This window comes from Globicephala melas, chromosome 20, assembly GCF_963455315.2.
Source record: "Globicephala melas chromosome 20, mGloMel1.2, whole genome shotgun sequence".
In the NCBI taxonomy this organism is placed as follows: Eukaryota; Metazoa; Chordata; class Mammalia; order Artiodactyla; family Delphinidae; genus Globicephala; species Globicephala melas.
Genome location: NC_083333.1, coordinates 28,794,629 through 28,817,944, shown reverse-complemented (window position 1 = coordinate 28,817,944; position 23,316 = coordinate 28,794,629). Strand labels below are relative to the sequence as shown.

Here is a 23,316-nt window from a genome sequence, read left to right as displayed (position 1 = left end):
GAATGGTGCAACTGCAGTGGGCCGAGGTGGGAGGACAAGCCTCAGCGGAGGGGACGCTCCGGTGCAAAGTCATTGCACCAGCCCTGGGCCACCGGGCCCCGGGATTCCGCACACGGAGGACTTCCAAGCCGTACTAGGCTGCGGTGTCGGCCTCAAGATTGTGTATGTGGACCCACTCTAGTGGGGGGAACTCCTGGGGCTCTCGGGCACGCTCGGCTTTACACCGGTGCGGCGTTTTGCTGACCCCCAAGGAGCTACATGGTGCATTGTGCATCCAGAAAGGAAGGCCGTGCCGGTCCGGTCCGTGCAGGGAGGGGTTGTGGCATTCCAAAACAAAGATAGAGGTGAAAATCGCGGCCGACATAAAACCCCAAGAAGTTCACTAGATTACAGAATGCGTTATTATGGGTGAAGAAAACCAACTCCTTTGTGTTTTACCTTGTTGTCTCGTTTTAATTGCTGCAGGGAACTTTGAGTAAATCATTAACAATCAGAGCTGTGATATTAATAGTACTGGGGGAGCAGGGAGGGATGTGACAGCTGCTGACTGGGATTGATGACTCTTAAGTACAGTTGGACTAATTGAAAAAAAAAAAACTATAGAACTATGGATGGAGGAGAGCCACCCATTTGGAAACCTGAAGGGTTTTTTTTTTTTACCTGAGGCCATTAAGGAAACGTCAGACTCTCTTATGATGTTGGTGAATACTGCAGTTTTACAAAACTGCAAAAAGCATTCATTGTCATAAACCTGAAACTGTGAACCAGGGTTGGTTTGGTGGTTTTCATGACTTGTTTTCTTGAGTGTGAATTCCTATCAGTGATTCAGACAGACACACACGCCCCCTGTATTTTTCACCCCTTCTTCATCTCTTCCTCCTTCTCTCCTTCAAGAAAACATTTCGAATGCTTCTTAAAAATTACCACCAGTATTGCTGTGTTGGGAAGCAGAAATCAGGCCTGGGCTGGTTTAGCTGCCTGGGATGTTGAGTGGTGTGATTTCAGGGGAGGGCACTTTAGAAGTTGATCTGGGTTTCTCACACCCTGGGAGACAAAGGTGACCTGCACAAGGGGTCTGTGATGACAGCTCAGGAGGGGAAAAAGGCCCCACTCCCAGGAAGAGCCTATGATCCATTTCCTAGTGGCAGAAGTGACTGCTGATACCAGCAAGGTCTTTTTCCTGGCCAGCGCACGGGCATCCACAGACATAGAAATCTGCACACAGGACCCCTGGCTTCCCCTCAGAGAAATACAAATCAGGTGGTAGCTTCTCTGACTCGGAGAGAAAACGATAAGTTCATGCAAAAGTATGTGGAAAAGATTACTTTTTGCAGCAGAATGCTTCTTAAAAATTACCACCAGTGTTGCCGTGTTGGGAAGGGAAGATTTTTGCTCTTTACGCTGTGTTTGTGCATTGTCACACTAGCAAATGGTTGCTAGCGTTTTCCCGTGGGTTCTTAAAAAATGTTTTTCCCTAACCATCTTCTCTAAAGGTTTGTGACTTTGGAACGGAACTCGTTTTACTCTGTCATGGCCTCCTGCCCTGGGACTCAGGGAGGCAGGCCTAGCTCACTGCCGGGAGCTGCCATGTTTATCAGTTGTTGTTCCTGTTCATCTTGACACTGGTGGTTAACTTTGTTTACAGTTATGTTCAGTCTGCCTCCCCCCACCATGTGTAATTATACGAAGTTTGACTTAAAATACCTATTTTGGAATCTAGTAGAAAGTAGCTTCAAGGCACCAGCTTGGATATATTTTGAAGCTGCCGTCTTGACTTGCTTTGAATTTGTTGGAATCCATCGTGGCTCCACTGGTGATGTTTTCTTTGCCATTGTAGTTTCTGCAGCTTCTGAGCTTGGCAGAAGCTAAGGGATATAAGAATTCTAGGAAGTGGTGACATGTAGTGTCTATTCATGGATGGCAGGACCCACTGCTGCTTTTAGGATTTGAGAGTAGGCTTACTGGGGAGGGAGAGGCGAGTTTATACCTGATAGGCACCTCTCTGTTACCCAGAACCGTAGGCACAGATGACCCTGGTCAGCTGAATGTCTCTCTTGCTTTGCTCCTGACCACCCACTAGGGTGACGGGGTGGGTCCTGGGACCTTGCAGCATTGTGGTTTAGGAAGATTTTCCTTCTCACCTCCCACTCCTTATAAATCCATTGAGGTGACGGTGTGCCGTAAAGGAAAGACCATTAGACCAAGACTGAGCATTTAGGTTCTGATTCCTAGTCCCGCACTAATCTGGTTATGAGATTTGAGAACCCAGTTACTGATAGAATAAACTAGTGACAATCTTGGGAAACTTCTTTCTTTTTAAAGCTGCCACCTATTGGCATTTTGTAAGTAGTGTCCTGTTAGTGTGGGTTGTTTAGTAGGCTGTGGAGTGTTTTTGTAGTTTTTGTGTTAGTACGGTAGACAATGAGTAATCTTAGTCTCTTAATTTCTTTTAAGTTTTTAATGAACAAATTCAGAAAATTCAGAGAGAGAGATGAAGAGGCTGGCCAACAAGTCCTATCCCCTCCTGGCCACTACCATGAAAATTATCAACAGAAATAAAATAAGGAGTTCTTCCTAGAAACTGGAATTTATGGTCCAGCGCCTGAGGCTTCAAGCAGCCAAAGTTACGCTTCTTCAGGACGTAAAAGAAGCGCGCGGTTCGTGCTCCTTCCTTTCCCGGAGCTCCTGACCCCTTCAGCGTGGGAGCTGATTTATCTACTTGAAACTTTTCCCATTTGGCCGTGGATCTCCTATGCGGAGATTTGCCCCATCCCCATCAGCGGTCATCCTTTGAGTAAATGTTTGGAATAAAGCCAAATGCCGATAGCCTCTCCCCCTTCTCGAGCATTGGCTAGACGTGGTGGGTCTTTCTGGTCTCCACGTGAGATGGTTGGACAGAGTGGCCCCTATAAGGAAGAGAGCTAATTGCTGTCTGTCCAGGTTTAGGGCTTCCTGTTTACACTGCTTTAGCTTTCCTTTGCTTTCCCATCTCTCGTGCGTTGTCTTTTGCTCTCAGTTGCCACAACTTTCAGGGTCTTACCTGGCTTGAAATTTCATGTCTAAATTAAAGCTGTCTGTTCGTGATCATCCTGCTTTTGTGAGATGTTTTGTGTGCGGGGTGTGTGTGTGTGTAGCATCCCTGATGTCAGGAATTGGCTTTTCAGTCTATTTTTGTCTCCTACTCAGGCCATCATTTCCATGGGGAAAGCTATTTAAGTGTCGCATCACAGCCTGCGAAGTTTGCTTCCTTCTCTTGTCCAGGTGCTGGGCTCATTAAAAGCAGTTGTTCTTAGTGATGTAAGGTTAAGCAAGATGCAGGACTAAGTGCATCTAATTGCATTTTATTCAGGTAGGATCACAGCGCTTGTGGCATCTCACCGTTGTTCTGTGATTTTAGTCTTCGCCCCTTGGCTTCTGGTTTCTAACTCCTAGGCCTCAGTGCCTTCGTGGTGCCTCTGTCTGGCTCGCCACCTGACTCAAGGGCACTTTCACCAGATGAAGGGCGTGTGTTTGTGTCCCGTGATTGGAAGTCAAAACCCTTGGGTGCTCTTCCTGTCTGTCACCTACTCTGAATGACCTTGGCCTTGTCACTGCCTCATTTTGTGTCTCTGCAATAAAATACGAGGTCTGTCTTTCTAGCCCGTGAAATGAGCCTGCACAGGTGGAATAACCAGAAGTGTCGCCAGGTGGTGCCCCTAGCAGCCACTTGGCTCTTAGCAGACACCATCCTGATGTCCATCAGACAGAGCCAGCCCCGTCCCTGCAGGAGATCACATCCATGTGTCATAGGGTGACGCCACTCGAAGGAGAAGGAAAAGGCGCAGCACAGGGGTTTGTTTCAGGGGTGTAGGAATTCCTGTTTGACGATGTTGTTGCTTGCGACCTGGTGGATTATAGATTCGATTTCTTTATTAAGCCTCTTCTATAAATACTCATGATCTTCACTCCTCTGTTACTTTATAAGAAATTCAGTAGTGCACGTTTAAAGTAACGTCTGCTGAAGTCCACCAGCCTCCAGGAGGGGGAGGGAATGAATATGTATGTATGTTATGTATATCTTCCAGAATCCAGGAGGCATCTTTTGAAATTCCCAAAAGACAGGTAACGGGATTATGAATTATAGGGATGACAGAGTATTGCTTTTGTACTTAAAGATTACATAATGTTTGTTCTTCTCGTTATTGTGGTACTACGTGCTGGGCACTCCGTAAGTGCTTTATGTGTGTTGCTCACTTAATGCTTGCAGTACCCCTGTGAATTAGGTACTGTTATCATCCCTGTATTTCAGAGGAGGAAACTGAGGAACAGAGAAGTTGAGTAACTTGTCCAATGTCACACTGCTAATAAGTGGAGGAACCCAAATACAAATGGAAGTAAATATAGTTTGCTGTCATCTGAGGATTCACAGGTCGTTAATATATCGAGTTCCCTAATCAAACATGAGTCACAAACCCTGTGATTGGCATTAATCATCCAGTCTTTGCACACTTAGAAGTCATAGTGGAGTAGGCGGGAAGCGCAGGTGAGGAGAAAGGGCAGGGCATTGGGATGGGTGGGAGGTGGACCAGCGGCCGCAAGGGAGGGGATCATGGCTGGGAGCAGGCGTGTGGGGGAAACACCATGTTGGCACTGCAGGGCGCTTCTCTTCTACAGTTGTCATTCCCTGGCCCCTCGGTCGTTATCAAAATAATGGTCAGAAAACACATTTTATTTCCGGAGAACTTGTGAACACCCCTAGATGTTGAGTGTAAGGAACCTTTGTAAGTCTGATTCCCCACCTGCATCTCCCATAGCAGAGCAGGTCTGAGTAACTGGTCTTTCTGTGTTGTCTTAGAAAAGGTCGGCGTTAGGAAATCCAGCCTGACCTGGTGCCCCCTCTCCTGCTGCTGTTGTCACCCTCCGGCTGGGAATGCTGAGTCACGAGTCAGGTTCAGGTTCGGAAGGACTCCTCGGAGAGAGGCTGAGTTCCGCTCAGTTCCAGTCCCTTCTCCTGTCAGTTTCCCGGCAGACTCTGCTCCCCACCTGTTTTGGCTTTAGGACATTGAAGGTCTTTTAGTGCTTTCCCCATCCCCACATCACTGGTATTCCTACTTTTTTCTTTGTCATTTTCCTGTTCCATTGAAAGGAACTTTTTCTCTTTTTTACTCTTTTCCCCAGGGGCCTCATGGAATCCAGTGGAACATCTATGGGGCCAGTACTTTACAAGAGGGGTGCAGGTATAGTGTGTGACGTGAATTGCCGTCACAACAATGCTGGACCCGTGATCAGTGTTAGCTGACCCTGTGGTCCCCTCAGAGTTGAATTTAGGGCGATTTCAGTGATGAGTGGGTTCTCTCTTAAAAAGCCTTAACCCTTGGAAGACGTAATCTGTGCTTCTATTCCGATTGAAAGAACTTTCGGAGTTAGGCAGCTTCTGGATCGGGGTGGGAGGGTGCTCAAAAGGGGGAAATGGCCATCAGGACCGTTAACAAAGTGCTTTTCAGTTTACAAGGTGCTGTCACTTGTACTTACTAGCAGTTTGGTGTTTTTAACTGTAGCTCCTCCCTGAGGCTTCACTGGCCTGGCGGCTCGATGCTAAGCCCTGAGAAAGTCGAGATTTTCACGCAGCTGCGTCCACAGTGGCAGCTCTTACTGAGCAGGGACACACGTTCAGAATTTCTTCTCTTGCTGACATTTCCCCCGGCCTCGGGGGGCTTTATTAGGAGCCACCTGACGTGTGGTTACAGACAGAGAAGAGCAAAACGCTTACTGGAATTTTTTGTAGTTCAGAATAGGACTGAATCATGTTAATGGGAGCCCTCTGCGTTTATCTACTCCAAGCTTCTTTGCCCTTGTTTTGCTCTTCAGCTGCACTCTGCGGTTGAGGATTTCGTGTCCTTCAGTGCAGGCGGACTGTGTTGAATGGATCTTTTGGTCAGTTTTGTCCGCAGGTATACTGTGTTCTTAAGCAGGATTGTGAAAAAGTTTTTATGATTTAAACATTGAGGCAAATGATACACTGTTCAGGAGTATTCAGCTAGGCAGTAAGTGCTGGAATGCATGTCCTTTTTGGGTTAAATCCAGTTGACTGGCTGAGGGGTTTTTGGTTTGCATATTTTGAGAGACGGAAACCTTTTATTTTCTGCAGCGAGGTCAAAGGAATGAGACACTTACCAGGTCACTTCTGGTTTAAATTGATAGCATAACTATATCTGGTAAAAATTCATTCTAACTGTGACAATCTGAGCAGTTAAAAAAATTTAACTGAGTAGTGCTTTAAAAAAAAAAAAAAGGAAAAAGCAGTCAATCCTATTCAGCAATAAAATGAACCCCCCCCCAGCTGCTGGAGAGAGTTCCTGCAGTATTAAGAGCGTTCTTCATTTGCATCCTGCAAGCGAGAGCTGGTCTTTCACACTCCGCAGCTCTGATGAGGTTCTTCCTCCTTGTTTTAATTTTGATCCTCTTTGTGGGAGATGCTGCTGTGATGAGGGCTAGTGATGCCGTCTTGACAGGCATATCCACAGGACTGTCCTTGCCGGCCCCCTGTAAGTACAGGCGGGCAGGAATACAGACACACACACTCTCTGTCTCTTGCGTGGCTCCTGGCAGCATCAGGACGTGACATACTCCGTGTTGAAAGCATCCTATTTGTCTGCTCTGTGTAATTACTTAAGGGAGTTCGAGGGCCCTGAAGGCTGATGATATCACCTTCAGGGTGAGGAAGGAAGAGCATCTCGCCCACCCTGGTGTGCTTTGGGGGGCACCCCAGCACCCCGTGATGAGAAGGGGATGTGCCTCCGTTTCCTTGTGACTGGCACACCCCAAGCTTTTCTTCTTCTGGCCTCACACCACTGGGTGTGAACAGCTCTTCTGAAGGACCAGTGAATTCCTGGTCACTGTACTCACTGATTTTTTCTCAGTTCCTGTCCTTTTGACCTGCCAGCCTTGTTAATATGGTCCGTCACCCTCCTACTGGAACCTTTCTTCCACTGGGTTCCACTATACTGGCTGTAGTGAATTTTTCTCTCTTTTACCTTTTTCCTCTTAACCTCTCTCAGAGGTTCTCCTCTCCTCCTGTCTTTTCTTCAGTGCTGTCATCTGCTCCTGCAGTGCAGCTGGTATCTGCATTTACACGACTTCCACGTCCACAGCGCGTTCCCAACTGCTTCCTTGCTAGCCCTGTCCTGTCATCTAGAGCCTCAGACTTCTCACGTGTAACTGCCCTCCCCACCCCAAATCTATGGAATTTTAAAAATTCCTTTTCCCAACTTTTTATTATGAAAAAATTTCAAACATACAGAAAAGTTGGACGACTAGTCCAGTGATTACTAATCACCAACAACCATCTTGAGTCAGCAGTTAACCTTCTGCCAAGTTTGCTTTATCTGTGTGTGTGAGAGTATGCGAATGTTTCCTCCTGAGCCATTGGTAAGTTAGTAGCAGACATGGTGACAGTCACCTCTAAATACTCAAGTGTACATCTTCTAAAAATCAGAACATTTGGGATCATTTTAAATTTACCTTTCTGGGCTCCCATTCTAATTTTTTTTCCCTATTATGAATAATGCTGTTATGAAAATGGGTGTACAAATATTTCTTTGTGATCTTGTTTTCAGTTCTTTTGGGATATACTCAGAAGTGGAATTGCTGGATCATATAGTAATTCCATTTTTACTTTTTTGAGCAACTGCCACACTGTTTTTCCATAGCAGTGATACCATTTTACATTCCCACCAACAGGGCACAAGGGTCCCAATTTCTCCATATCCTAGTTTGTTATTTTTATTTATTTATTTTTTGATCATAGCCATCCTGCTGGGTGTGAGGTAATATCTCATTGTAGTTTTGATTTGCGTTTCCTAGATGATAAGCGATGTTGGGCATCTTTTCATGTGCTTATTGGTCACTTGTATATCTTCTTTGAAGAACCTTTTATTCCAAGTCATTTGCCCATGTTTGAATTGGGTTGTTTGTTTTTTCGTTGTTGTTGAGTTTTAGGAGTTCTCTCTGTATTCTGGATATTAATCCTTTATCAGATATGTGATTTGCAAACATTTTCCCCCATTCTCTGGGTTGCCTTTTTACTCTGTTGGTAATGTCTTGACGCATACAGTTTTAAAATTTCCATGAAGCCCAAATTTGTCTGTTTTTTCTTTTGTTGTCTGTAGCTTTGGTGTCAGGCCCCCATTCTAATTTGTCATTAAATCTTTGTTTGAAACGCCTCTTGCATCCTCTGCATGTCCTTTCTCCTGGACTGGTTCGCTCTCTGGTTGCCTCGTGTCCAGACTCCTCTCCTGGTCTCCCTGCCTCCAGACCCAGGACCCGAGGCTGACCCCCAGCCGCTTGTCATGCCTTAGCTTGTCTTCAAGGCTCCTCACCTATGTTTCACATGGCCTCCAGCCTCTTCAGGTGACTCCAGCTAATCTGTTTCCCCAAATCAGTTGCGCTGTTCCCTGCGTCTCAAGCCCTGTGGCACTTAGACGACACACTTGGGTTCTCTCCCTGGGTTGGACGCTTCTTGAGAAAGAGAGCTTTCTGTGAAAGCTTATATTCTGAGTGACTCACGTGTAGGAGTGAGTAACTCCTTCAATTAAAAATGGATCTGGGGGCTACCCTGGTGGCGCAGTGGTTGAGAGTCCGCCTGCCGATGTAGGGGACGCAGGTTCGTGCCCCGGTCCGGGAGGATCCCACATGCCTCAGAGCGGCTGGGTCCGTGAACCTGGCTGCTGAGCCTGCGCGTCCGGAGCCCTGCAGCAGTGAGAGGCCCGCGTACCGCAAAAAAAAAAAAAAAAAAAAAGGATTTGGGGGCTTCCCTGGTGGCGCGGTGGGTGAGAGTCCGCCTGCCGATGCAGGGGACGCGGGTTCGTGCCCCGGTCCGGGAAGATCCCACATGCCGCGGAGCGGCTGGGCCCGTGAGCCATGGCCGCTGAGCCTGCGCGTCCAGAGCCTGTGCTCCGCAACGGGAGAGGCCACAGCGGTGAGATGCCCGCGAACCGCAAAAAAAAAAAAAAAAAAAAAAAAAAAGATCTAACCATCCCTGTTTATCAGTGGTGGGGGAGTGGGGAAAGCGTGGGTAAATGATATCTGATCGGCACTTGTAAAGGCTGATTGCATGGAATCACCTGGCTCTTGTTAATGCAGATTCTTCTGAAACAGACTGGGGTGGGTGGGCCTGAGGACCTGCACGTCTAATATGCTCCCTGTGATGCAGGTTCTGCTTGATGGGACTAACTACCCTTTGAATTGGACTGATACGTAGGTCCTTAAAAGCCCTGTTGATGTCAATAGTTTCAGTTTTTAATCTACCCCATCCCAAGTTTTAAGCATATACAGCTGGTTTGAGGTTTTTGTCACCCTTCTGCTTAGTCTGCTAGTAGCAGTGTTAATGCCAGAAATTGTCAAAAGATGGGGCCACAGGAGGGAAGGGAAATTAAGTTGCCTTTAAAAACCAGGCAGTGCTTTCAGGTCATAGTGGTAGAAAGACCTGTTTTCTTCCCCACTACCCTTTTGCCTACTGACCAATATTAGTACACAGCTGTCGCTGAGACGTTTCATTGGACTTAATTTCTTTTTAGGGTGAAAATATATGACAGTTGTCATGAGTATAATGCAACCAGTCCAAGAGAAAAATGATGGAAATTGCTGTCCTTCAGCCAGCCAGTACCGGCGGGGTGCCTGCCGTGTGCCAGGAAGTGTAATGCTTGCTTTGCGTGTGTCATCTTTCTCTTTCCCTAAAGTGGCCAGTGTCCCCATTTTAGAGAGGAAGAGATTAAAACCGAGAGGATGCCTGTAACTCACTCAAGGCACACAACTAATGAGGGGCTGGCCTGGGATGTTTGTGCTGCCAAAGCTCGGGCGCTTTTCTCTTTCTTTCTTTCTTTTTTAATTAATTAATTAATGTATTTATTTTTGGCTGTGTCGGGTCTTGCTCGCCGCATGCGGGATCTTTCGTGGCTCTTTCGTCGCTGTGCGTGGGCTTAGTTGCCCCAAGGCATGTGGGATCTTAGTTCCCCTTGAACCGAGTCCCCTGCATTGGAAGTGGATTCTTAGCCACTGGACCGCCAGGGAAATCCCTTGGGCTCTTTGCACTGGGTACACAGCTGCCCCTGCAACTGCTGGGTGCTGTGGAAGGTGGAGACCCCCCCAGACCCTGCCCTCTAGATCAGGGGCCAGCAGACTTCCATAAAGGGCCAGGTAGAAATATTTTCGGCTTAGCAGGCTATACTGTCTCCTTCACATCTACTCACCTTTGCTGAGGCAGTGTGAAAACATTCAGAGACAGTAAGCAAACAACTGGGCATGGGCTGTGTTCCAATAAGATTTTACTTTAAAAAAGAGGCAGTGGGGCTTCCCTGGTGGCGCAGTGGTTGAGAGTCCGCCTGCCGATGCAGGGGACATGGGTTCGTGCCCCGGTCTGGGAAGATCCCACATGCCGTGGAGCGGCTGGGCCCGTGAGCCATGGCCGCTGAGCCTATGCGTCCGGAGCCTGTGCTCCGTCCACAACGGGAGAGGCCACAACAGTGAGAGGCCCGCATACCACACACACACACAAAAAGAGACAGCAGGCTGGATTTGGCCTGTAAGCCACAGTTGGCCAGCCTGTGCTCTGGAAGGGTCCTGAGCAATGGACATATGATGTAAGCCAGGTCTCGTAATTTTAACCTTAATAAGGAACCACATTTGAAAAGAAAATAGAAAACAGGTGAAATTAATTGTAATGTATTTTAATCCAATGTATCAAAAATATCATGCCAACGTGTAATCAGTATAAAAATTACTGTTGAAATATTTGACATTCTCCTTTCTCTAACGGCTACTGTATTGGATAGCACTGCTCGAGAAACTGAGTCTGACAGGAGAGAACAGCAGCCCTCTAACCCCTTCGAGCGCTTTATTTTCTTCATAGCACCTGCAGTCTCTGAGATTTTATTACTTCATTTCCTTCTTTGCTGTCTCCCCCATCAGAAAGGAAGGGGTCAGAAACGTCTCTGCTCTCAGTGCCTAGAACAGGACTGGCCCAAAGCAGCACTGATGTTTGTTTCATGAGTGAATGAAGGAGTGCACATAAGGTTCCATCTGAAGGTGCAGTGAACACTCAAAAGAGAGTTTGGTAGGAGAGCATTAGGAAAAGCTTTCCTGGAGGCAGGTATTGGGCTAGCTCTTGAAAGGTAAGAATTTGGAATCACAGTGCTGGGAGGGAAGGGTGTCCTAAGTGGGAAGACCAATGTGAACAAAGACAAGAGAGGCCGGAAGTTTGGGCAACATTCCGGAGCGATAGTTCACTTGGCCTTAGAGCTCCTTTAGACTTAAAAATTATTGAGGCCCCCAGTGAGCTTTCATTTATATGGGTTGTATTGATATTTACCATATAAGAAATTTAAACAAAATTTAAAACTCAGGAATACCCAGGCACACATTCTGTTAGCCATCAGAACAGTGACATCATCACATCATGTCGCCTCTGGAAAATTCCACCATAGACTTGTGAGAGGACGAGAGTGAACAGAGCAAGTAACACCTTAATAGTATTTTGAGGAAGTTTTGACTTTGGACCTCCTTAAAGGGCCTCAGGGATCCCTAGGCCACATTTTGAGAACTGCTGAGCTAGAGGTGGGGGTGAGGAGAAGGCAGGTGAGAGAGAGAGTGCCAGCAAATGTGCTTGAATCTGATTGCAAATAATAACAGTCAACGTTTATCGTGCACCTGCTACGTTCTAGGCACTGTCCCTGTGAAACAGGTGTTATTATTTAACAGATGAGGACGGGTCTGAGGCTGCCCAAGGTCACGTAGTAAGTGGAAGAGCTTGGGTTAAACCAGGCAGTTGCCCCTCAAAGACTGCATCACACTTGCTCTGTGTTTATAAAGGTCTTTGAATGATAGACTCAGGAGTTTGGTTTTTTTGTTTCCGGTTTTGTTTTGTGGTTTTTTTTTTTACATAATGAGGAGCCACTTCAAAGTTTGCAGTGAATGAGTGAATGATCTGGCAGCAGCTCACAAGATGGATTAGGTGGGGGAGCTGGGGATCCTGGAGATCATAGAGGAGCTGGGGACCCTGGAGACCAGTTAGGAGGCTTTTACATACAGGGCAAGTGAGTTGTGTCTTCTGTACGTTGAATTTGCACATACATACATATATGCATGGCTCACGCAGAGTGTTGAAAGTACTGATTTTTCAAACAAAATGGCCCTAAGTGTAACCCAAGGACTTCAGAGGGAAAGCTGGTGTGTTGGACTTAGTGATGGCGTCAGGAAGTTTTCAAGGATAATTTTGATGGTGCTCAGTTTGACCTGGGGACCTAACTCCCAAGTGAAATTAGGACTCTGTTGAATCTGAGACAGCAGTCGTAAAGCTTTGAGTTAGGGTCATGGGGTTAGAGAGGTGGAGGGGTGTTGGGGAAGCTTTGCTCAGTGGGGCACAAAGGCAGGAAAGGCTTCTGGGGAGTAAGAAGCAGAGCACATGTAGCACTGACAGGGCTGCAGCAGTGGGCGTCGGCAGGCCAGGTGCCGGGATGATCAGGAGGGAGTCGAGGAGCCATTACGTTTCTTGTTTTTTATTGTGGCAAAGTATGCGTAACATAAAATTTACCATTTTTAAGTGTACAGTTCAGTGGCATTAAGTATAGTCACGTTTTTGTGCGACCTTCTCCACCATCCATCTCCAGGACATTTTCGTCTCCCCAAACTGAAGATCTGTCCTCATTAAACGGTAACCATTTACAAGAGTAATAGCCATTCACTGCAGACATGTGGTCCCCCAGCGTTCAGGGAGTGAGGGGACATGTGGCAGAGACCCGGGCTTCCCAAGGGCACGACCAGGTGATGTCCCTCCAGTAATAGCGATGGGAACAGAGGGTGAGGACTCTGTTTTGGATGGGCTGTGTCTTAGGGAGATACCTGCCTTGGAAATATGTGTTCAGTCTGTCCCCCATCTTTCTTTTTTTTTTTTTTTTTTCGGTATGCAGGCCTCTCACTGTTGTGGCCTCTCCCGTTGCGGAGCACAGGCTCCAGACGCACAGGCTCAGCGGCCATGGCTCACGGGCCCAGCTGCTCCACGGCATGTGGGATCTTCCCGGACCGGGGCACGAACCCGCGTCCCCTGCATCGGCAGGCGGACTCTCAACCGCTGCGCCACCAGGGAAGCCCCCCCATCTTTCTTTCATTCTTATTGTTGTCCTATTTCATGCCCTCATAATTGCATTTTAAAAATAAACACTGGGCTTCCCTGGTGGCACAGTGGTTGAGAGTCCGCCTGCCGATGCAGGGGACACGGGTTCGTGCCCCAGTCTGGCTAGGCCCATGAGCCATGGCCACTGAGCCTGTGTGTCCGTAGCCTGTGCTCCGCAATGGGAGAGGCCACAACAGTGAGAAGCCCGTGTACCACAAAAAAAAGAAGAAAAAAAAAAACGACACTATTTAGATTTACAGAAAAGTTGCAAAGATCCTGGCATGCCCTTCACCCAGCTTCCCCCCAATGTTAACATCTTATGTAACACGTTATATTTGCCAAAAGCAAGACGCTAACGTTGGTTCCACACGATTAGCTAAACTACACACTTCTACGTGGATTAGTTTTCCACTAATGTCTTTTTTCTGCTCCAGGGTCCAAATCTATGGTACCACATTGCATTTAGCATAATCGCCTTTCAAATGTTGGAAAAACCCTTCCAATTGATCTTTCTTTACCTAAGCCACACTTCATCCTCTTCCCTAAGAGTTATCTTACTGAAGAACTTTGTTCAACAGCTTTTGATGCCAGAGAGAAGGGGTCAAGCAAGATGCTCTCTGAGAGAAGGGTGTCGGAAGCCACCTGTAACCATGGAGAGCACTTGTGGAGAGTAGAGGGCAGCCGCTGGCAGAAAGAGCGGCAGTGGGTAGACAGGTGAACGCGGAGGGCGTAGGAGTGTAGGCACCCAGGGTCAGGGACGTAGGGAAAGTGCAGACTTAACATCCTGTTGTTCAGTCTCTGTGGTCCAACACTGAAGAAAAATTGGTGGGATTATTCTCTTATTTGTCTTAGATTGATAGCTTTTTTATTTTTTCTGATTGCAAGTTATATTAAGTTACTTATACATACTTGATACAAAATTGCAAGAACATACAAAAAGTAGGTTAAAAAAAGTCTCCTATGATTCCACCACTCAAGTGTAACTGCTTTTTATCATTTCAGTGGATGGTTATTCTAGTCTTCTATGAACATATAACTATTTGTTTTCGCAAATACATGCTGTGCTTAATCCCTCCTCCTGTCCCACACCACTTAACAAACGTAAACTGGACCGTTTGCAAGTGTCCAGGAGGAGTTCAAGTTTGCAGTACCCACGTGTATTTCCACAGAACAGTGGAAGCTTTAAACCCAGACACTCTGCTTCCCTTTGCTGGTCAGTGTTCTAAAACGCACGTTTCCCACGACAGTGTCATCTGCGTCGGAACTCTGTCAGATTTGTTGCTGTGCAGGCGACTCCTCATGCTTTGATGCACACTGATTCTCTTGGGCTCGAGTCTAAAGACTTATTCCCAGATTGTCTTTCAGAAACAAAGAACACCAATAACAAAAACCTTTGCCACTTTTACCTTGCCTCGGCTTTCGGGTCTCAGGTCCGAGCCTTCTGCTGAACCCACAGCAGACATTGGCTGAGGAGGTGCCCGGGTCTTGGGTCTTTGCACCCATCCGTCCCTCTTCCTCAGAAAGGCTAGCACTGTGGGCACCTCACAGGGGTTTGCTCAGCCCTTCAGGATCATTTCCTCTGTTGATCAGCTCATCCCATAAACTACTCTTCAAGTACGATTCATCATGCTCTTTCTGCGTTCTCTTTATTGGAATTGTCATCTGTAACCTTGGGAGCCTGCATATTCAAGTTCTTTTAACAGCAGCTGTGGTGCCCACTGCCTTTGCTCTTTTCAGACGTGATGGGATTAACGTTTGTGGAACACATGCAGACTCACTGCAGGCACAATCGGAAAGGCCGAGTAGGACTGTTTGCTTTCTGGAATGTGGCTTTGGGCCTGTCTACAGTGTTCCGAAGTTGGGTGTTCAGAGGTGGAGGTGTTTCTATTTCGTAACATTTTCTCCCCATTTCAAAAAAAATTTTTGAGGTGGCGCAGTGGTTAAGACTCCGAGCTCCCAATGCAGGGGCCCGGATTCGATCCCTAGTCAGGGATCTAGATCCCACATGCATGCCACAGCTAAGACCCGGTGCAACCAAATTAAATAAATAAATAAATACTAAAAACAAAATTTTTTTGACAGCGTGATTTTTAATGAATTCCCGTAATTCCATCAGATGGATGAAACCAGTTCTTTAACCAGTCTCTTTTGACAAGCTAGTTCGTTGCCTGTTTTTCACAGTTTTAAATGATGGGACTAACATCTTATACTACTTTTTTTTCTATCTTGTTAAGTTTCTTAGGATAAATTCCTAAATGAAATTACTGGTCAAGGGATAGGAGTACATTTTTTTAATATTTATTTATTTACTTATTTATATATTTATTTAGGCTGCGCCGGGTCTTCTTTGCAGCAACATGGGATCTTTGTTTCAGCACGCAGTGTTGCGGCATGCGGACTCTTAGTTGCGCCATGTGTGTGGGATCTAGTTCCCTGATCAGGGGTCGATTCCAGGCCCGCTGCATTGGGAGCACGGAGTCTTAACCACTGGACCACCAGGGAAGTCCCAGAATGTTTTTTTTTTTTTTTGCGGTACGCGGGCCTCTCACTGTTGTGGCCTCTCCCGTTGCGACGCGCAGGCTGAGCGGCCATGGCTCATGGGCCCAGCCGCTCCGCGGCATGTGGGATCTTCCCGGACCGGGGCACGAACCCACGTCCCCTGCATCGGCAGGCGGACTCTCAACCACTGCGCCACCAGGGAAGCCCCCCAGAACATATTTTTAAGATATGATTCACTTTGCTAAGTGTCACGCCCCCCCCAAGTGGTACCCACTTACACTTCCATCTTAGAACGCCTATTTCCCAGCACAATGGTGAGGCTTTTTGTGACTTATGCAGGAGTACCCAGCTAGTTGGCAGCATCTCGAGGACTAGAGCTCAGGTTAGCTGACTGGGCCTTTTTGTGGCCGCGCCCCTGTTGCCAAGAAGTAAGCCCTTCTTGTGCCAGGGGGTTTCCCTGAGCCCTGCAGGATGGGCAGGCCGGTCTGTTGTGCCTTCAGCTCAGGGCGTGTGCATTCCCCAGGCAGAGGGCTGGACGAGGAGGCAGTGAGTAAGCTGGGGTGGGAAGGCGGAGGGACAGGAGGTGTTCAGACACAGGGCTTGGTGTCAGCATGTAGACCTGCAATTGCTGTGTCCACAGCCAGACCCGTAGACAGCATCTTGTACAGTTGCTGGGAACTGGATGAGATCACCCTGAGCACCGCTCAGCATAGCGCTAGCCAGCAGTTACTACTAACGGGGAATCGTTTATCTCTGCTTCAGTTTCTTCGTCATGTTTGGGAGCCCGCACAGTACGTATGATTGCAGGTTTAGGGGAATATTGCTAATTAGCTTGTCTGCCCTGTAAGACTGACTTTAAATTGAAATCTTAATGCGTGTGTGTGTGTGTGTGTGTGTGTGTTTAAATAGATAATATATGCAGATGGAACAACATTCAAGAGGTTTAAAAGAGTATGTAATGAAATGTTTGTTTCCTTCCTACCATTTCCACCACTATGACCAGATATAGTCTATTCTGTGCATATATATATATAATTTTTTTTACGAGACTAGGCATATTTTAACACGCTGTTTAGAATTTCTCTGTGATGGTTCTGCAGTGAGACTGAATTAGATTTTTTTAAACTATTAACATAGAAAAATGATATTGAAAATTTGCCTCTGCTTTTCCCCCCAGTTTTATTGAGATATAATTGACATACAGCACTGTATAAATTTAAGGTGTGCAGCACAATGATTTGACTTAAATATATCATGAAATGATGACCACAGTAGGTTTAGTGAACATCCATCATCTCATAGATACAAAATAAAAGAAAAAATACTGTTTTCCTTGTGATGAGGACTCTTAGGATTCACTCTCAACTTTCCTATATAACATACGGCAGTGTTAATTGTATTTATCGTGTTGTACGTTACATCCTTAGTGCTTATTTACCTTATAACTGAAAGTTGATACCTTTGACCACCTTCCTGCAGTTCCCCCTCCACCCCACCGGCTGCCTCTGGTAACCACAAATCTGACCTCTTTTTCTGTGAGGTGTTTTTTTTTTCTTCTTCTTCTTCAGTACGCGGGCCTCTCACTGTTGTGGCCTCTCCCGTGGCGACGCGCAGGCTCAGCGGCCATGGCTCACGGGCCCAGCCGCTCCGCGGCATGTGGGATCTTCCCGGACCGGGGCACGAACCCGCGTCCCCTGCATCGGCAGGTGGACTCTCAACCACTGCGCCACCAGGGAAGCCCCCTTTTGGCTATTTTGAATAGTGCTCCTACGTGCATTTGTGTGCTGTACAAGTTTTTCTGTGGACATATATATTTCAGTTCTCTTGGGTACTATACCCAGGAGTAGGATTGCTGGGTTGTGTTTATTCTTTTGAGCACCTGCCAAACTGTTTTTCAGAGTGGCTGCACCATTTTACATTTCCACCAACAGTGTTTGAGGGTTCCAGTTTTTCCACATCCTCACCAACACTTGTTATTATCAGTCTTTTGATTATAGCCATCCTAGTGCAGTGGTATCACATTGTGATGCGATGTGCATTATGCTAATGATGTTGAGTGTCTTTTCATGTGCTTGTTAGCCATTTGTATATTTTCTTTGGAGAAATGTCTATTCACATAAATCCTATGTCTATTTTTTTATTTTTTTATTTTTTATTTTTGCCGGTACATGGGCCTCTCACTGTTGTGGCCTCTCCCGTCGTGGAGCACAGGCTCTGGACGCACAGGCTCAGTGGCCATGGCTCACGGGCCCAGCCGCTCTGTGGCATGTGGGATCTTCCCAGACCGGGGCACGAACCCGTGTCCCCTGCATCGGCAGGCTCAACCACTGCGCCACCAGGGAAGCCCACCTTGAAATATTTTTAATCTCGTTTTTTTTCTTTTCTTCTTCAGTACGCGGGCCTCTCACTGTTGTGGCCTCTCCCGTCGTTGCGGAGCGCAGGCTCAGCAGCCATGGCTCACGGGCCCAGCCGCTCTGTGGCATGTGGGATCTTCCCGGACCGGGGCACGAACCCATGTCCCCTGCATCGGCAGGCGGACTCTCAACCACTGCGCCACCAGGGAAGCCCCTGATATCTATTTTTCTAATTGGGTTATGTGTTGGCTTGCCTCTGAGAGCCTGCATTTGGGTGTTCTTTAGACTCTAGCAGGTCTGTGGTAGGTGCCCTGTGCATGGCGTAGGGGTTTGTGCCAGGTGTCTTGCATTACATTGAGATTTAACCTCCTTTCCTACTTAAATGTGCTCTAGAGGATTTGAGACCCTTATAAACTGAAAGGTCTTTAAGTTCTAAATCTTTCTAAGAACTGAGTTCTGATTGTTTTCCATCTGTTGCTCCACAGTCACTCTAGAATAAGAAAGGGGTTGTTGAATAGGGCTTCTTGGACAGTGGGGCAGCATTTCACATACGTACCAGTCACATGAACTATGCATGGTATGCCATTTACAGTTGAAGTTTCTCAAAGGCAGAGGCTATACCATCTTTTTTTGTTTTTCTTGGCTCGTTCTCGCAGTACGGATTATAATATTTCTTATGCAGTAGATGATGAAATGCTTGTTGCTTGACATGAATGTACTTTGGTAACTGCGTCGTTTCTGTAGCCCTTCGGCAGGTTGAAGGCATGGTTGTGCTGAAACAGTGAGAGGATGCCTGTGTGTGACAAACAACGCTTGGTTCCCAGAGGCCCTTGGCTTTCCGAATGTGTCTTGGCCGCCGCTGCTTCACAGATCCTCCCTCCTTAAGCAGCATGACTGTCTGCCGAGGGGCACGTGTACTGCTATTTATGTCCTGTGACTTTCTCAGCGATTGTTTTTAGGTTAGCATTTAAGAGTCTCATTTAATTTTGTAAGTGTGTGAAGTGTTGATTACTCGTGCCTGTTGCTCTACACTGACAGTGAGTCTCTCCCACCTGGAGCCCAGCTTTGTCCTGGATCAGTTCTGACTGTCATGGTTGAATCACAGCAATCTATGGAATTTAAAGTTTCTCCGACATTTGAAACAAAAAGCTATTTGTAGGGGCAGACAGGTGGCCTTTTCAGGTGATTGGGGCACTTTCTAAGGGAGTTGTGCTCTCTTTTCCCTTCCCACCATTTCGAATCTTGGAGCAGCAATACTGGAAGAGCCCTTCAAAGATACACTGGTGTCTAGTAGGTAGTGTGCAAATACTTGTAAGTGATTGTCGAAACTGAGGATTTCTCATTTTTGAATTTGTGATTTCTTGTTTCTGTTGACACATTACCGTCTCTCCGTCTTCAAATGTGTCCCATGGTTATGTGTAAGTACTTTGGAAAATTAAGGTTAAAGAGCTCTGGTTGGCATGGTATATTTAGGTAAACAGGGACATTTATTTCCACTTCCTCCAGAAGCCCTTCTAAAATGACAGTAAAAGGATTTTTTAGGGCTTCCCGCATGGTGCAGTGGTTAAGAATCCGCCTGCCAGTGCAGGGGACATGGGTTTGAGCCCTGGCCCAGGATGATCCCACGTGCTGCAGAGCAACTAAGCCCGTGCGCCACAACTACTGAGCCTGCGCTCTAGAGCCCGTGTGCCACAGCTACTGAAGCCCACGCGCCTAGAGCCCGTGCTCCACAATAAGAGAAGCCACTGCAATGAGAAGCCGGCGCACTGCAACAAAGGGTAGCCCCCGCTCACCGCAACCAGAGAAAGCCCACGCACAGCAAGGAAGACCCAATGCAGCCAAAAATAAATAAATAAATACAATTTATTAAAAAAAAAAGAACTTAAAAAATGTCTAAGCCCACGAGGAGAAAGAATGCGAGAGAAGACAATTGACAGTAGGTTTCAAGTTGTGGATGATGGACGGTGACTGCAGCAGCAGAGCAGGAGCTGAAATGTTTGGTGCCTCAGAGACACGGCCCAGGGAGGAGCAGTGTGGGAAGCCTGGTGTCCTCGAGGTGGGAGTGCGGTCTGGGCCTAAAGACAGAGGGATTAACTGAGAGTCTGTATAGGGAGAAATTCAATTCCCCAAGTTACCTGCCCACTAGTACAAACAGAGAATACTTATCCCCTCCGCCCACGCGAGCGCAGAGGTTGATGTTCCGGAGAAATCAAACCGGAGACTCTAGATGAGGAACCTCAGGTGGAGCGAAGGGGTCAGTGTAACCCTGGGCTGAAAGGGGGATTCATGGACGTCTGTATGCTCAAGGGGAAATCCCGTAGCCTGAGATCAGGCCAGGCGCGGGGTTGGAGGACTTCCCTCTGGAGAAGGAACAGTGTCGGAGACAGGCCAGCAGTTGTTAGTGTTTGGCAGTCCCTCAAAGCAAAAGCTAGATGCTACCCCAGCTAATATGATCAGTACTAGTCCAAAGGCTTGCTGTGTCCACAAAGCTTCCATCATCTTTTTATTACCTCAACTTTTATGTATGTATGTGTGTGTGTGTGTGTGTGTGTGTGTGTGTATATATATATATATATATATATATTTTTTTTTTGCGGTACACGGGCCTCTCACTGTTGCAGCCTCTCCCGTTGCGGAGCACAGGCTCCAGATGCACAGGCTCAGCGGCCATGGCTCACGGGCCCAGCCGCTCCCAGCGGCATGTGGGATCTTCCCAGACTGGGGCACGAACCCGGGTCCCCTGCATCGACAGGCGGACTCTCAACCACTGCGCCACCAGGGAAGCCCCTACTTTTATATTTTTTATTTTGAAATAATTATAGATTCATAAGAAGTTGCAAAAATGATACAGAGAGGTCCCCTGCACCTTTCATCCAGTTTCCCCCAATGGTTACATCGTACATAACCACAGACAATAGCAAAACCAGGAAATTGACATGTATACGATGTGTGTACAGTTCTATGCCATTTTATCACATGCAGCTTCATGTAACCACCTCAGCAGTCGAGGTACATGACTGTGCCATCACCACAAAGATTTCCCTGATGACTCATTTTAAAATAGGAATGGATAGCCAAGGATCACAGCATATTCAGAAAGCTCCCAGCATGACGGGTAGAGGCTAGAACAAACAAGAGAAAGATGTGTCGGAGGAAGCAGTTGATACTGCGGACAGAAGAAACCCTCAGAACACATAGTGAATAGCCTGAAATAAGAGTCAATATTTTGTCAATGAAATAAAACAGGATGCTATAAAAATCAGAACAAGAAATAATTCTTGGAAATTACAAACATAATATTAGAAGAAAAGAGTTGACAAAGACTCCCAGCAAATACAATAAAGTATCTGACATCTAGGAGATCTATAAAGAGAGAAAGGGAAAATGAAGGGCAGAAACGGATCAAGGAAATCGGAAATGTTTCCAGAATTGAAGATCACAAGGTTCCAGGATGGTGCATGGAAAAAGCCCTAGCTGGCACACTGTGATTCCAGACACTGGGGGTGACGCTTCCACAGAGAGAAAACAGTCGCATACAAGAGACTGGGAATGAAGATGCATCGACCTCCTGGGAAGCCGGAGGCAGTGGAGTAGTAGGTTTCCAATCTGACATGGTAGATTGAGCTAACGCAGAACCACTCTTACTACAGTCACTTAGAAGTGCTATTAAAATATAACAAACATTTTAAATGCAGCTAAGCATATAAGAAAGGAAAGGGATAACAGGACACCAGAATCAAAGAGGGAACCTAAAACCAGAGCAGAATAGGCTGCTGATGTCACAGCAGCCCTGAGGGGTGTTTATTGGGCCCTAAAACAGGCCCTAACAATAATAGAAGTCTGGATTTTAATGAAAATGTATCGAATTGAAATAGAAATCCCCTCAAAGGACTATTTCCTGGTAAAAGGGGAAAAAAAAAAGATGTGACAGAATCTCCCCCATGAAGCCAGAGAAATGGCGAGGAAGTTTATCACTGCCCCACACCATGAGGTGTTAGGGGAAGTCTCCCATGAGCGATTGAAACATCTGAGTTTGAGGTCTGTATTTATAATACCCACTTTCAGGAATCCCCAAGCCAGCACCAGGCTGGTGACGCTCCTGGAGGTCCTTGCAGAAAGAAAAGCAAAACTTCTGTAGAATGACCCTTCCACAACGCAGGCCACTTGGAATCCTGTGATTTCCACAAATGATGAGCTCGTGCTGAGAAATTACTAAACATACAGAAAAATCATAAGGAAGAGTCAGCTGTCACAACAAACAGGAGGATTTCCAGCATTTTAAAACTTCAGATAATGAGATTACATGTAACGTTTAAAGTGATTGAAGGGCTTAAAGAAAGAATAGAAATCAAGGAAAGAATAAGATACAGTACGTTTTAGAGACTGTTTTTTAAAAGAGCCAAATAAAATCTCTACAATGAAAACTCTAATCGTTGCATATAGAACCCAGTGGAAATGTTAAATAGCAGAATAGACACACCACAAGAGAGAATTATATGAACTGAAAAATAGATCTGAAGAAGCGAAGTAGAATTAGCACAGAGATCCAGAGAGATGGTGTAGATGGTATTGAGGGAAGGGAAGTGCCAAGCTCAGAGGGTGGGAGGAGGGGCCCAGGCAGAGTCGGATGGAGTTCCCGGAGGAATCAAGAGCATCTTAAAAGCAGCTTGAGAGGAAAAGACGGATTACTCCCGAGGTTCAGCAGTGATGCTCAGCAGATGTCTAAGTAGTAACGGTGAGGCCAGACCACGATGGAATAAAATCTTCAGTGTGCCGAGGAAAATGAGCTTAGTTTTCAGTGACCAGCTTATCATTCTATAGTATAGTGAGAACAAAATACAGGCATTTTTCACAGAAAGAAAAACTAAGTTCATTCACTCACAGACCTTCATTGTACTTCAGGAAGAAGGAAACTAAACCCAGGAGAGAGAGACAAAAAGAAATGGCGTACAGATACGGCAGAAACGTGCGGTAGAGCTAAATCATCATTAACTTATAAAACGGTGATCATTACTGACTTGAGGAGAGTTAAAAACTGAAATCCTGACAAACAATCAATGGAAATGAGAGAGGGGTTTATCTGAAAATTAACGCTTTCTAAGATCTTTGAACTGTTGGGCAAGAGTGGGAGGGATACTGATTTGCTTTAGATCGTCTGAGTCAAGTAGACATATTAAAATGTTAAGGATAGAAATAGGATTGGAAGCCTTCAAACCAATAGAGGGAAAATATCCAGAATTATAAAAACTAGGTCATTTCACCAGAAAAAAGAGCAAAGAAAAAGCGTGGTAGGCAGAAAGCCCTAAAGGTAACAAATAA

The 23,316-nt window shown here is 46.4% G+C and overlaps 1 protein-coding gene across 2 annotated transcripts in view; it reads left to right on the top strand.

Annotated features, from left to right (window-relative positions):
- UBE2O (ubiquitin conjugating enzyme E2 O) overlaps window positions 1-23,316 on the top strand; it is a 55,635-nt gene that overhangs the window by 619 nt on the left and 31,700 nt on the right. The window lies entirely within an intron of this gene.